Below are 14,044 nucleotides of genomic sequence, written 5' to 3'. Positions count from 1 at the left end.
CATACACAGTAATGAATGTCATGAGGCCTTGATTGCCTTCTTTCCAAAATAATAATTGTAAATTATGTTATACTATTTATTTAGCATCTCTTTATCCACTTAGCGAATTATCTGCATGTTGTATGCCTTTTGTCATTTCACTGCTCATTAATATGTTTATCACGGAGGAGGTGGGACAATACAAAGTTATAAAACAAAACTCGCTAACTTTTCTTTGTTGATAGCATTGGCAAGAGATTTAGAAAAGGCTGTATCTGGCATTTGACCACCGTCTTGTCCACAGAAATGGAAGCAAGAGCTTGTTTGAAAATGGGAGCAATGCCCAGGAAGGAGGAGCAGAAAGAAGGAAAGCAGGTGAGTACTGTCTGTCAACAGCACCAAATGTTGGGTATGTGGTTTGATTGCTTATGCAGTGTGACTTCAGAGGCATTTCTCAACCTCTCCTTCTACACCAGAAAATCTTGCTTGAAAAAAAAAATTAAAGACTTTTATGCAACAACCAGAAATCAGGCTCAAATCTCTTGCAATTAGTAATGATGACATAAATGCAGTCCAAAGTACAGATTGCCATACCAGGATTCTGTCCTTCAGATAGATTATGAAGAAAAGCTTGTTTTAGGAATGGCAGGAGAAAACAAAAGGATGCAAGAATCTTAAGGAAGGAGAAAGCAATAGTATGTGAATCTGGATGGTGAAGGAGCATGGAAAAGGAGACAAAGGCCAAGAAGTATTGTCCCAATCAGTTCAGGGCCAGTCCTACCCATATGTTCAGGTGATCTAGAAAGAAAAGGACTTTCCACAGAGTTCTGATTGTCATAAACGTTTGCACTATATTTTACACATTCATTCTTAGCATCTATTTGATGTGTTGAGTTTTCTTGTTTGTTCATGTACCTTTCTTGTTTGAAAAGAAATACATTCATTTAAAAATGTCATCCCTTTAAGAAGTCCTACCACTAAGCAGAAGTACTTGGTTTTTTCCCATTATATTAACCTCAAAACATCGTTTGCATAAATTCCACCTAGTATTATAGGGATAAATAATATAGAAATCATATCATTTAACCTTTATAATACTATAGAGATTAGAGACAGACTTGAATGATTGGTAAAAATATGGTCTGAGAAACAGACTTAGTGTTCATTACTGACTTTGTCTTTATAAATTGTGTGACTTCGGACATGTTTCTTTTTTTTGTCTTTTAATTTAATTTATTTTTTTAAAATTTACATCCAAGTTAGTTAGCATATAGTGCAACAATGATTTCAGGAGTGGATTCCCTAATGCCCCTTACCCATTTAGCCCATCCCCCCTCCCACAATCCGTCCAGTAACCCTCTGTTTGTTCTCCATACTTAAGAGTCTATTATGTTTTGTCACCCTCCCATTTTTTATATTATTTTTGCTTCCTTTCCTTTAGGTTCGTCTGTTTTGTCTCTTAAAGTCCTCATATAAGTGAAGTCATATGATATTTGTCTTTCTCTGACTAACTAATTTCTCTTAGCCTAATATCCTCTACCTCTAGTTCCATCCATGTAGTTGCCAATGGCAAGATTTCATTCTTTTTGATTGCCAAGTAATACTCTATCTTCTTTATCCATTCATCCATCGATGGACATTTGAGCTCTTTTCATACTTTGGCTATTGTTAATAGTGCTTCTGTAGACATGGGGGTGCATGTGCCCCTACGAAACAGCGCACCTGTATCACTTGGATAAATATCCCTTGGATAAAGTAGTGCAGTTGCTGGGTCATAGGGTAGTTCTATTTTTAATTTTTTGAGGAACCTCCATACTGTTTTCCAGAGTGGCTGCACCAGCTTGCATTCCCACCAACTATGCAAAAGAAATCCTCTTTCTCTGCATCCTCACCAACATCTGTTGTTGCCTGAGTTGTCAATGTTAGCTATTCTAACAAGTGTGAGGTAGTATCTCGTGGTTTTGATTTGTATTTGCCTGATGATGAGTGATGTTGAGCATCTTTTCATGTGTCAGTTGACCATCTGGATGTCTTCCTTGGAGAAGTGTCTATTCATGTCTTTTGCCCATTTCTTCACTGGATTATTTGTTTCTTTGGGTGTTGAGTTTGGTAATATAGATTTTGGATACTAACCCTTTATCTAGTATGTTGTTTGCAAATATCTTCTCCCATTCTGTCGGATGCCTTTTAGTTTTGCTGATTGTTTCCTTTGCTGTGCAGAAGCTTTTTATTTTGATGAGGTCCCAATAGTTCATTTTTGCTTTTGTTTCCCTTGCCTCCGGAGACTTGTTGAGTAAGAAGTTGCTGTGGCAAAGGTCAAAGAGGTTTTTTGCCTGCTTTCTCCTCGAGGATTTTGATGGCTTCCTCAGACGTGTTTCTTAACTTACCTCTCCCTCAGTTTTCTTGTCTGTAAATTTGTGATAGTAATACCATGTCATGAGGTTAAGGGGATTAAATGAGATTATATCTGCAAAGCACTATGCACCAAGCTTGTCATAGTTTAAGCACTAGTTAAATGAATAGGAGCCCTATGGTTGATGGTGGTGATGGTGGTCATGATGAGTTATAAATGTTTTAACCCAGCAAGTATAAAATCTTCAAATTAAGGGACTATGTATGTCTTAGCTATTTTTTTATAATTAAAAACTTATTTTTAAAAATATATTAATTTAAATTCAAATTAGTTAACATATAATATAGTGTTGGTTTCAGGAGTAGAACCCAGTGATTCATCACTTACATATAACACCCAGTGCTCATCCCAACAAGTACCCTGTTTAATGGCCATCACCCATTTGTCCCATCCCCCCTCCCATGTACCCTCCAGCAACCTGCTAGTATTTTCACAAAATGTAGCGTCAAAATTGCACATGGTACAGAAATATGTACTGAATTAGTTAAGCAGAAAACCTTAGAATCTTAAATTAATTGGAGACAGTTTTTTTTTCAGCTTGTGAGAATTGTAACAATGGAATATTAGCAAACAGACGTAGTTGGATTGAAATTTTTAATGACTTCAGTTGCTAATAAAGAGTTACCAAATGGAGGTCCTTTGGAAACTGTATTTATTGGTAAGATCACAAAGATTGAAGTTGGCAGGCTAATTGACATGGAGCAGTATTTCTAAGGTGTTTGAAAATGATTCTCATAAAGTAGATTAAAATTTTCTTTGTATTCATTTTACATACCATTTGTTTACAAACTTTTTATTTTTTCTTCTTATTTTACTCAGAAGACACTAAGGAGCACAATAACCACATTTGAAAGACATTAGGTAAATTTTTAATATGAGTGGAAATGAAAGGAATTGAGAATTTATGTCTGAAATAATAGAAGATTATGGAGAAGAAGTAATATCAATCTTCAAATATGTGTAGAATGTTGATATGTGTGTGTCAGTCAAGATTGTTTCGACTGCAGGGGACAGCAAATCCTACCCAAACAAACTTAAGAAAAAAATTAAATGTTGTAATTAATATAATTGAAAACTTCAGGGAACTAGCTCCACCTTCACACTTGACTGGATATTTTAGGACCCTGTCACTCTTTCTGTACTGCTTTTTTCTGTGTTGACTGCATTTTCGGAGATGCTGTTGTTTCCTGTGGACAAAATGGTGGCCAGAGGGTCTACGCTTTCAAGTCTACAGGAAAGGTCACTGAGTGTTTTTATTGCTCAACCATTCAAAGCAAAAGTCCTGGCCTGAATTAGATTTTGTGCTCCTTCCTGAATTAATAACTGTGGTCATGGGAGAATTGTTTACATCCATGTTGAAATCATAGGCCCACACCTGGAGATAGTAACAATCAATGGCACAGATCTAAACATACTGAAACTTGGTGAGGGGTAGTTCTCCAGAGAAAAACCTGGGTGCTGTGTTCTGAAGTAAAGGAAGACAATGGATAGCTTACCATACCATGAAAGTCGGGACCCCGGTTTTCTGTATTGTTCCACAAGACAGAACTGGAATCAACTGGAAGAAATAAGGAGGAGGCAGATTTGGGTTTAGCAGGAGCAGGAACTAAGAATTTAGGACTCACACAGAAGTAGCCCACCTCAAAAGTTAGAGGCCTGCCTGTGAAGCTTGCTTGCCCTCAAGCTCAGGCTTGGTGACCATCTGTCGTAGACTGGAGTAAATGGTCTTTATGATTTTTTTCCCTCCAAGTTTGGATGAGATGAAGAGACCATATGCTAAATCCTTTTGAGGTTAGATGTGTAAAACATTATTTCCAAGGGACTTGCTTAATGAGAGCACAGAAAGCCATGGAGGAAGAGGCTTCCTCAGAATGTGACATGCTTCACTGAGAATTCAGATGTACACAACAGTGATGTTCATATACTGTTTTGTAGTACGTAAGCCTCAAATAGGTTTCTCATTATTATTACATTATTAATATTACTTTTACAAATTCCCCATGTAAGGAAGATAATACATTAATCTCTCTAGTCTCATAAAATTCAATCTAACATTCAATCTTTTAACATGTTTTGTGGTCTGAATGGTTACTTGGAATACAATAGCATTTTATTTTCACAAAAGGGAGCAAACCCACAAAAGTGATTTGAGAAGCTTATGATTAAGAGTCACTGCTTTAGGTCTTCAAAAAGGTTTCTGTTCATAGGGCTATAAACCGGAAGTGGAACAGAGCCAGTAAGTCCCGGAGGTGGAACAGAGCCATTATTAAGCCTTGTTTATCTACCAGGTGCTTTATACAACTTTATCTCATGGAATCCTCACATTATAATTAGTTCCACTGACATGTGGAAATCTCAAGATTTAAAGATCATTGCTTTGTCTGTGTTGTTATTCAACAAAATGTAAGACCTTGCCCTCAGGTCATACTCCTTTGTAGCTGTAGAGTCTAGATTCAAATCTGGATCTATCCATTCCTAAGTTCATTCTCACCATGTTACCTGTGTGAAAAAGAGATGAAAAATACAAACCTGCTTCTTGTCAATGCCTGAGAGTACTAGGAAGTTCATTGTTTCCTATTTACTAGATATTTCTGATGATGTTCAAACGCAGTTGCATAAATTGGAGGGATGGCCCTACAAGGAAATTAATAAGTGCAGACTCCACTAAGGTGAAAGTAGAAATCAGAATTGAATCCGTAATTCAGTAAAGGGTACAGAAAAAAACTGGTAATGCATTAAATAGTTTTGAAAGATAATGGCAATTGTTGTTGAAGGATTCAGTATCCAAAATTATTACCTTATATTTCCTCTACTTTTCATATTCCCTTTTTCTCTGAAATTTTAAAAGTAAGCCCATTTAAAATTTGTATGTGGATTCAAAACTATTTTTCTCTATTGAAGGGAGGAGAACAATAGCTTGTTTTGAATTTTTATCTTGTTGTGAATTTGCTGCATTAATTTCTAGCCAAAGGTTTTATAACAATTCAAAAGGAAAGTGCATTGTTGAAACACTTTTACTACTTAACATATTGAAGAGTTAATTGTAATATGATTTTCCTGGAAAGGTTAATTGACTTTCTTCCCCACAAATAATAAGATGTGAATATAAAAAAAGGAAAAGACTATTAGCGCTCAACTGTAGGCTGTGAGGGCTTCAGTTTTAAACGTAACAGTTCACGTACATAAAGTTGTGATTTCATGAAAGTAAATTATTGTCTTCTATATGAAAGCTTTGATGTATATCTGTGTCAGAGAAAGGCTTTTGAGAGTTTTCAGGGAACTAGGTTTGAAAGAGGTAACATCCCAGCACAAACGCAAGGGATAGTGAAAAGAGGGATCTTGGAGAGTCATCTCCCGCTTGAAGTCAGTTGGAAGGATTTTTTTTTTTTTTTTACATTTACCTGACCCTTGGTAAATGAACCTTTTTTGCATTGGACATTTTATAGGATATTTATTTAAGTTTTATTTTTCTTTTTATTTACTTTTTACTTTTTTGGGTTTTTTTTAGTGTTTATTTTTGAGAGAGACAGAGACAGAGTGTGAGTGGGTTGGGGCAGAGAGAGAGGGAGGCACAGAATCTGAAGCAGGCTCCAGGCTCTGAGCTGTCAGCACAGAGCCCGACGCGGGGCTAGAACTCACGAACCGTGAGATCATGACCTGAGCCAAAGTCAGTTGCTCAACCGACTGAGCCACCCAGGCGCCCCTGTTTTTATTCATTTTGAGAGAGAGATAGAGAGCAAGCAGAGGAGGGGCAGAGAGAAAGGGAGACAGAATTCTTAATTTTTAAAAAATATTTATTTATTTTTGAGAAAGAGACAGTGCAAATGGGGGACAGGAGAGAGAGGGAGACACAAAATCAAAAGCAGTCTCCGGCTCTGAGCTATAAGTACAGAACCCAACACAGGGCTCAAACTCACAAGCCTTGAGATCATGAGTTGAGCTGAGGTCAGATGCTTAACTGACTGAGCCACCCAGGTGCCCCAGAGAGGGAGACAGAATTCTAAGCAGGTTTCCTGTTGTCAGTGCAGAGACTAATGCAGGTTTGAACTCAGGAACCCTGAGATCATGACCTGAGCCAAAGTCAAGATCCAGACCCTTAACCAACTGAGCCACCCAGGTGCCCAGAACAGGATATTTGATAGAATTTACAGCTTGCTGTGGAAAGTTAAAGACTCTTAGGAGGTTTTGGTTGAAACATAAGGAATGAAGAACAATTTTTTACCTGGTCTTCAGTCTGACTATGGGAAATAACGAGGAATAATACATTTCTTAGTTTTTCTTTGGGGGGGGCAGCTATTTAAAAATGAAGGGCACATATGTCTTCTAAGAAATCATAAGCAGTATGGCCAGGATAGGGATGAACTACAGTAAAGGGTCTAAGTGATACCACTGAGGATAACAGCAAGAGAATAGACTGTATGTATTTATATTCTATGCGGAGACTTCCAGCCCGTGTACTTGCGCAGTTTACTTCTTCAACTGTAAAATGGAGTTAAACAGGAAATATATTGTGGGGTTGGTATAAGAATCAAAAGACATAACCCTTACAAGTGTCCAATACACAGCAGAGGTGTAATAAATTTTTATCCAACTTGATTGAAGTAACTCAGAGAATTAGAAGGACCAGGAAATCCCTGGGGAGGATTCTTAACAAGAAACTTAATATTTATGATTGATCATTGTTTTGGCAATATTGAATGTAATTATTACAAATTGAAGAGCAAAAGCTTAAGTGGTAGAAGACCTAGGTTCTGGTAACAGTTACTAACTAGCTACATAGGACTTAGGCTAGATTAGATTTAAGATACTATCTAGATCTTATTTTAATTTTTTTAATGTTTATATTTATTTTGGAGACAGACCCAGAGCATGAGGGGTGGAGGGGTAGAGAGAGGGGGAGACACAGAATCGGAAGCAGGCTCCAGGCTCTGAGCTGTCAGCACAGAGCCGGATGCGGGGCTCGAACTCGTCAACTGTGAGATCATGACCTGAGCTGAAGTCGGACGCTCAACTGACTGAGCCACCCAGGTGCCCCAATCTCGATCTTATTTTAAATGACACTTTAGAATATCAATTTTATTTTTTTGGCCCACATATTATACATACACAAACACACAATCCATTTCACATATATCACAGAGCATTTGCTGAGTACCTAACTCTGTGCAAGGCACTGCACTAGTCAACTTTCTGACTTGGGTGACTGACAATGGAAGGTAGAATGGGGAACAAAGAAGTTCAGCTCTAAAAATATTATACTCATGGAGTTTATAAGCAGAGTTTCTTTTAGATGAAATTCGATTCTCTTGCTGAAGAGAGATCTGGGCTGAAGAAAAATGCTTTGGGATTCGAAACCATGCAGCTAGATGAGCTTTTGGGGTACTCCAACATGTGAGGACTGAGCAGAAATAGAATGCTCTCAAGTAATTCTGAGAAAGAGTTCCTAGGGAGGTGGGAAATTTTAGGAGAGATCTGGAACATGGAACAGGGCCTGATAGGAGAGAGTTTCTGGAAGGGAGAATGGGCAAGTGGTGGGGAGAAACAAAGTAAGATATGAATTTAACAATTTGAGAGTATTCTGATATCTGTAAGTAGGGCAGTCTTTTGGAGAAGTCAGGATGGAGAAAGGTTAAAGCAGATTGAAAAATGAACAGCTGTTAAAAAAATCCAACCAGAATGAATTGTTACCTTGAAGTTAGATCACGAAGGCAAGAAGATATTGTGCAATATTCCAATGGGGACCGTGGGATAGAATGTTAAGAGGATCACAGATATCGAGATTAGATTCCAGACTTTTAGTGTGTATAGTTTTCCTGGTTTTTCATTATATCCCTTTAAGATGGAAGGACCTAAACTTCTACTTTATTTTAATTTCTATGGTTAGTGCTATTCAATCTACTCAATCAACACTTAGCAGGTAATAGTTTCAGGGATTCTGCAAATGCTTTATAGTGCTTATGCATTTGACAATGAATTAGGCAGACTTAGGGTCAAACAATGATATAAACAGGTATTGAAATGTGTGATTTGATTGTGTCTCTATAGAATCTGCTTTAGGCAAATGTTGTTCTTTTTCCTTGAAAGAGTCACAAAGCAACTTCCTTTTATGGGGATTTGACAGGGTTCATTTCTATTACACCATAGCCCCAGGCTTTGGGACACCTTCTATAGTGAACTCTATGTGGGACCCAAGGAATTTAACAAAAATCCCCTACCCCTGGACAAGCAGAGCAAGACTAGCTCCATTTTGTGCTACACCCACCATCTCATGTATAAGCCCCACTTGACCTACTTATTGCTTAAGACACTCCCCCACCCTAGTCAAGCCGCTGAGCACACCCTTACTGGAAACAGGCTCATATAGGAATGCAGAACCCCTAACCGCCAAAGAATGTAAACCCCGCCTTTTGCCCACCAAACTTACGCGCCAATTCCGACCAGAGTGATAGGCTAGTTCAAACAGTTACTATAGGGTAAATTGTAATTCAATTGGCCACCTGCGTGTGGACTGACATGACTATGCAACTTTCTGCGTGTGTTACAATCTCATTGGCCACTGGCCCCTATAAAACTGCTACGCCTCTTAACCTAGGGGTCCAAGTCCCTGCTCCGCTGTGTCGGGTATACTTGGGCCCAAGCTCAAACTTGCAAATAAACCCTTGTGTGTTTTCACCGGTATCGGCTCCTTGGTGGCCTCTCGGATTTGAAATCTGGGGCATTACACTCTGGCCTAGTTCAGATTTATTTATTAATATGTCTTGAGCTTTTTCTGGGTTTTTTTCCCCCCATGGAATGAATCGCAGAAGTGAAATGAGTTGTAACATTTTCCTGTGAGTTTAGCTTTGACCTAATGTGTTGATTGCCAACTCAGAAAAACGAGTAGTTTGGGTGCAATACAGTGCTAATTGTTTTTGGAAACAGGGTGATAAGCACTGTGAGGAAAGTCTATGGCCATCTGATCTAGGAGGTCAGACCAGCAGGAAGGATGTAACTACAAACACCTTGCTGGTTTGTGGATATTTTCTTTTTTTTTTTTTCCTCTGAACACTCTTTTTTATTCTTTTCTATTTCAATATTTTAAACAAATGATGTATGCAAAGGTGCCCCTGCTCTTGAATACGCATGGTTCCTGTCCTGTAGGAGGGAAAATGATAATGGCGGCACTTTCCTCACATCCATTTGTCTTCCTGGAATCTCATGTCACATGTTTGTAAGGGCAAAACCATTTTGAAATGTCTGCCAGTCCTCACACTGTGAAACAGTTTCTTTACTCTCTGAGCTTTGAGACCTCTAGATATGAAGACAACTCTTGTTGGGTAACATTTTAGAGAGAGAACCTATCCACTCTGAAATTTCACAGCAATCCTTATCTTTGTAAGGAAGAAACTCCAAGAACTATAACTTATATTCAGTTTATCACAGTCATCAAATTGCTGAGGCTGATTCAAGAGGTACTAGTTAAGGCGCCTATGTGAAGGCTGTGAAAATAATATACATCTAGTTAAATGCTGTGTCCTTTGAAAATTTGAATTACAACTCAGCAAACAAGGATTTGGGGAGACTTAGCATACACATTTGAGCAGCCAGATAGGACAGGATTATACAAATTTAAGATATTTGCTTTGCTCTGACCGATTCATCGTGGTCCATGAATTTCTTATTTTAATTTGTGTAATAATAGTCAACCTTTATTGCACATGAAGCACTCTGGAGGGCTACAAAACAATGTAGGTATTAGCCTCTGTTGTTAAAGAGAATGATCTGTTTTTCAGGCTCTTGTGTGATTGTGAAGGAGTCTGCAAATACGAGGAGATAAAAAAAAAAGGAGAGATAATCATGGTATTTAGGGGAGGGCAAAATATTATCAAGGGGTGGGTGGCTTATGTGGAATTTTGCATCGGCAAAGCTGGGATAAATCCCCAGATACTCTTAAAAACCTTTGATCTATGGAGTCCGGGAGGATGGGACAGATGGAGCACAAGCTCTCCCAGGTGGGCAGTGGGTGTCATAATGAAAGGAAGCCATGGGTGCCTTCCTTCTATTTTTTAAAAAATGTTTCTAGTTATTGTGCTTTGGGGATGGTTTAAAGGTGGTAAGACAAGTCGGAAATATGAAGGTGGAATGTAAATCTGTTATTCTCCCATTACTGATTACTTCCTCATCATGTGCTCAAGTTGTTGTATTTATAATGTTCACCTTGGGAGCTTGTCGCTGTTGGCTTTGAAAAATGAATTCAGTTTACAGATTGGTTTTGGCCTGAGATAACTGCAATTTTTACAACTAAGAATGATCTAGTCCAGCTTCCAGTTCTATTGTTAAGGAAATTGAGGTCCAGAGAGGCTGAATGACTGGTCCGGGGACACACAAGAATCTATTGGCTGAGGAGATAACAAATTGGTATCCTGACTCCATTTAGAATTCTTTACATTGTTTCACAGTGCCACAGCCTATAATGATTTATCTGTGTGTGTGTGTGTGTGTGTGTGTGTGTGTGTGTGTGTGTGTGTATGAGTGTGATGTGCCACGGAATTGGATATAATGTTATATATGGCCCATGACACTTATGCAGGGGGCATTCTACCATGAAGTGAGCTTCTGCCGAAAGTGCTAAACTAAATAGTATTTGGGAGCTGTAAACTAACTTAAAATTATACTTGAAAGCAAGAATACCACCTTTCTGCCTACAGATTTTTTTCACTAAACCTTTCTATATACAAATACAAATTTGCTTTAAGGAAAAAAATAAACATTTCCTTTTAGGCTTTATATCTCTAACTTTCTTTGTTCTTTTGGTTCTTTTCCTTTCTTCCTTCTTCCCTTCCTTTTTTTCTATTGGTGGTAATGGTGATTTCTCACGACTATACAAAACATGTATCATAGAACATAAATTGTTATGTTCACAGTGGGTTTGAGGACATAGTATGGAAATGAATAAGTATAATAGCATCTACTGTTACCCAAAAATGTTTTGTCAAATATTTAATTTTACAGGGTGTTTTCTCATATATTCCCTCATCTAATGCTTGCAGTACTTTGCAAGGCAGGTGTTTCTGTCCTATTTTATACACATAGAAATTAGGTATTAGTAAGGAAGCGCAAAGTCTAAGTGGGTATCTAGCACAAAATGGTGACTGGTAAATATCTGTTGCTTTTGTTAATAAGCATACAGTTTCATGCTCTGCAGAGTCTTGACAAGGAGCATTTCATGCCCAGGAGCAGCCATTGCATTAACTTCTGACAACTTAGTGAGGCTCAAAGAGAGTAGGAGGGTATGTCTAGCATCCTCTTCCTTCTCTGACAACATACTGAATTTATGATGTGTATTTCTTAAAGTCCCCTCCTTCCATCAGGTTCCTTGGTTTCCTATGTGGTCTTCAGTGGGTCTAATAGAGCCTGCACATCAACTACACTTTGATAATCCTTTCTTCATATCTTTCCCAGGTCACTTCCTACTCTCCTGCTCTCTGTGTCCCCATTTTCTAAGGGAAGTTGGGTCAAGGTATTAATGACTGTTTTAATCATCTCAGGTAATAACATGTTTACTTTCTTAAAATAGTCCTTTTCCTTAAGAATGGAGACTATATCATGATAGGAAGTTTGTGCCTCAAATAACAGGAGACAGTTGGAGTAAGCATCCCTGAGGAATGGACAGTAGTCTCTCCTGTCCATAATTAGAGATTTCCTTGGCTACCTGCTTCAAGAGGCAAAAACAGAGGCATTATTATAGATTTTGGAGAAGGTTACAAGGATCCGCTTTTCTTTTAATCTGATAAGTCCTGGAAATAAGATCGTGAAATACAGTGCCTGCTTTAGTGTTCCCATAAGTAACAGCTATGGCAAAAAAGTGGAGTCTCTCTTTCCCTTACAGATGATGGTTAAGACAAAAATACTTTATTTTTATTCTAGCTAAAATTATGGCATTATTAGATTGTTTTATTATATGGAAGCAAAAGAGAAAGGTAATATCATTGAATGGATAGCTTGCATGTGTATCTATATTTGTATGGGATGGGAAGGTGTGATAGGGAAACAAATGGCCCCAAAGATGTCCATGCCTTAATTCTCAGAACCTGTGAATATGTTCGTTTACATGGCAAAAGGGACTTTGCATGTGTGGTTGAGGTTAAAGACGATGAGAAGGAGAGATCATCCTAGATTACTGTGGTAGTTTCAGTGTAGTCAATAGTGTCCTTAAATGCAGAGGACCTTTCCTGGCTGCAGAAAACAGAAGAGGCAGCATGAGGAGGACTCAGCCCTGCAAGTCACTAACTTTGATGGTGGAGGAATGGGTCATGTGCCGACGAATGCCAAGAAGTTGGAAAAGGCAAGGGAATGGATTCCCACCCCCCCAGAGCCTCTAGAAATTAATGCAACACAGCTGATATCTTGGTTTAAGCCCAATAATACCCATGTTTAACTTTGACCTACAGAACTGTAAGAGAAGAATATTGGAAGAAAGTAACTGATCTATTAAGTCAATGTGATTAATCATCGAGTGAGGTTAAAAACACAAGTTAACATTTTTATAGTGCTTTTTATGCACATGACTTTCTTTTTAAATAGTTTCAAGAGTCTAATATCTTCTTAACCTAATTTTGCAGAAGAACTGAGATGCAAAAATGAACTAATTTGCTCAAGGTCATATAGCTGGTGTGTGATGGAGGTTGGATTTGAACTCAGATCGGGTGGCCTCAGAGTTTAGCTTTAAAATGAAGTTACAGTGCTTGTGCTCTTAACCACCGCACCAAAATTTATCATTACTCCCTTTTTGGTAAAACAAAAGTGCAAAGAAGTTTGGTTTCTTTCTCAGATTCACGGAGCCAGTGGGGGAACTTATGACCATTCCGTTTTGTTAAAAAATGCATTTTTTTTGTCTTCCCTTCTTCCCTCCCTCCCACCCTTTCTTCCTTCTTTCTTTCCTTCCCTCTTTCTTTTTAAAAACAATGCAGTTTGACATAAGTACAATGCGTTGTCTACCTGTTTATCTCAGTGTCAGAACAGGGGAAGCTTTTCTATTGAAACTATATTCTACTCATTTGAAAGTGTGGTAAAAAGAGTCTATGATCAGAGAGTTGGGATTTTATCCATGTTGCATTTTCTGTTAACCTACTTTTATCCTCAAATAAAAAGTGAATAGTTTTAAGTTATGCAAAAAACTTATGCTTTTTATAAACTTTTTTTTGAAATGCAAGAGACAGTGTGAAAATTGTCACCTCACAATTACTACCCAGAGACAACATCTTCCTGTGTTTCTTTAGTGCCCCAACCCCTTTAGTTTTCCATGATTGAAATGCAACATTCTATGGAATTTAGAATTCATTTAGTCGTTTCCATTTAGTAGGTCAGCATAATCATTTCCCTTGTGTGAATATAAACTCTTCATAAAGATATCTTCCAATGGCAGTGTAGTATTTCATGTAAGTAACATAATTACTTAGCAGTTCTCCTATTACTGTGAAGAGAAGTATGTACAATAATTACTGTAAATACTCCTATTGCTAATATATTTCTCTGATAAATAAGCTAAAGCATACATGTTTGTCCATATTTTTCTTGTATTTATTTCACATTTATCCTCAGACTAGAGCTGCAGAAGCTGAATTATTAGATTAACAGGTAAGAACATGGTATCACACTCCTTCTCAGAGAGGT

At 37.9% G+C, this 14,044-nt stretch overlaps 1 long non-coding RNA gene across 1 annotated transcript in view; it reads left to right on the top strand.

Annotated features, from left to right (window-relative positions):
- The first annotated feature begins 224 nt into the window (after nucleotides 1–224).
- Nucleotides 225–14,044, top strand: part of LOC123384828 — a 39,306-nt gene continuing 25,486 nt past the window's right edge. Inside the window, exon 1 of the long non-coding RNA XR_006596493.1 lies at nucleotides 225–354. This is a non-coding gene — a long non-coding RNA (uncharacterized LOC123384828). The remainder of the gene's footprint in view (nucleotides 355–14,044) is intronic.

Source organism: Felis catus, chromosome A1, assembly GCF_018350175.1.
Source record: "Felis catus isolate Fca126 chromosome A1, F.catus_Fca126_mat1.0, whole genome shotgun sequence".
Lineage (NCBI taxonomy): Eukaryota > Metazoa > Chordata > Mammalia > Carnivora > Felidae > Felis > Felis catus.
The sequence above is the reverse complement of the archived record's forward strand: the minus strand, read 5'-3'. Positions and strand labels throughout refer to the sequence as shown.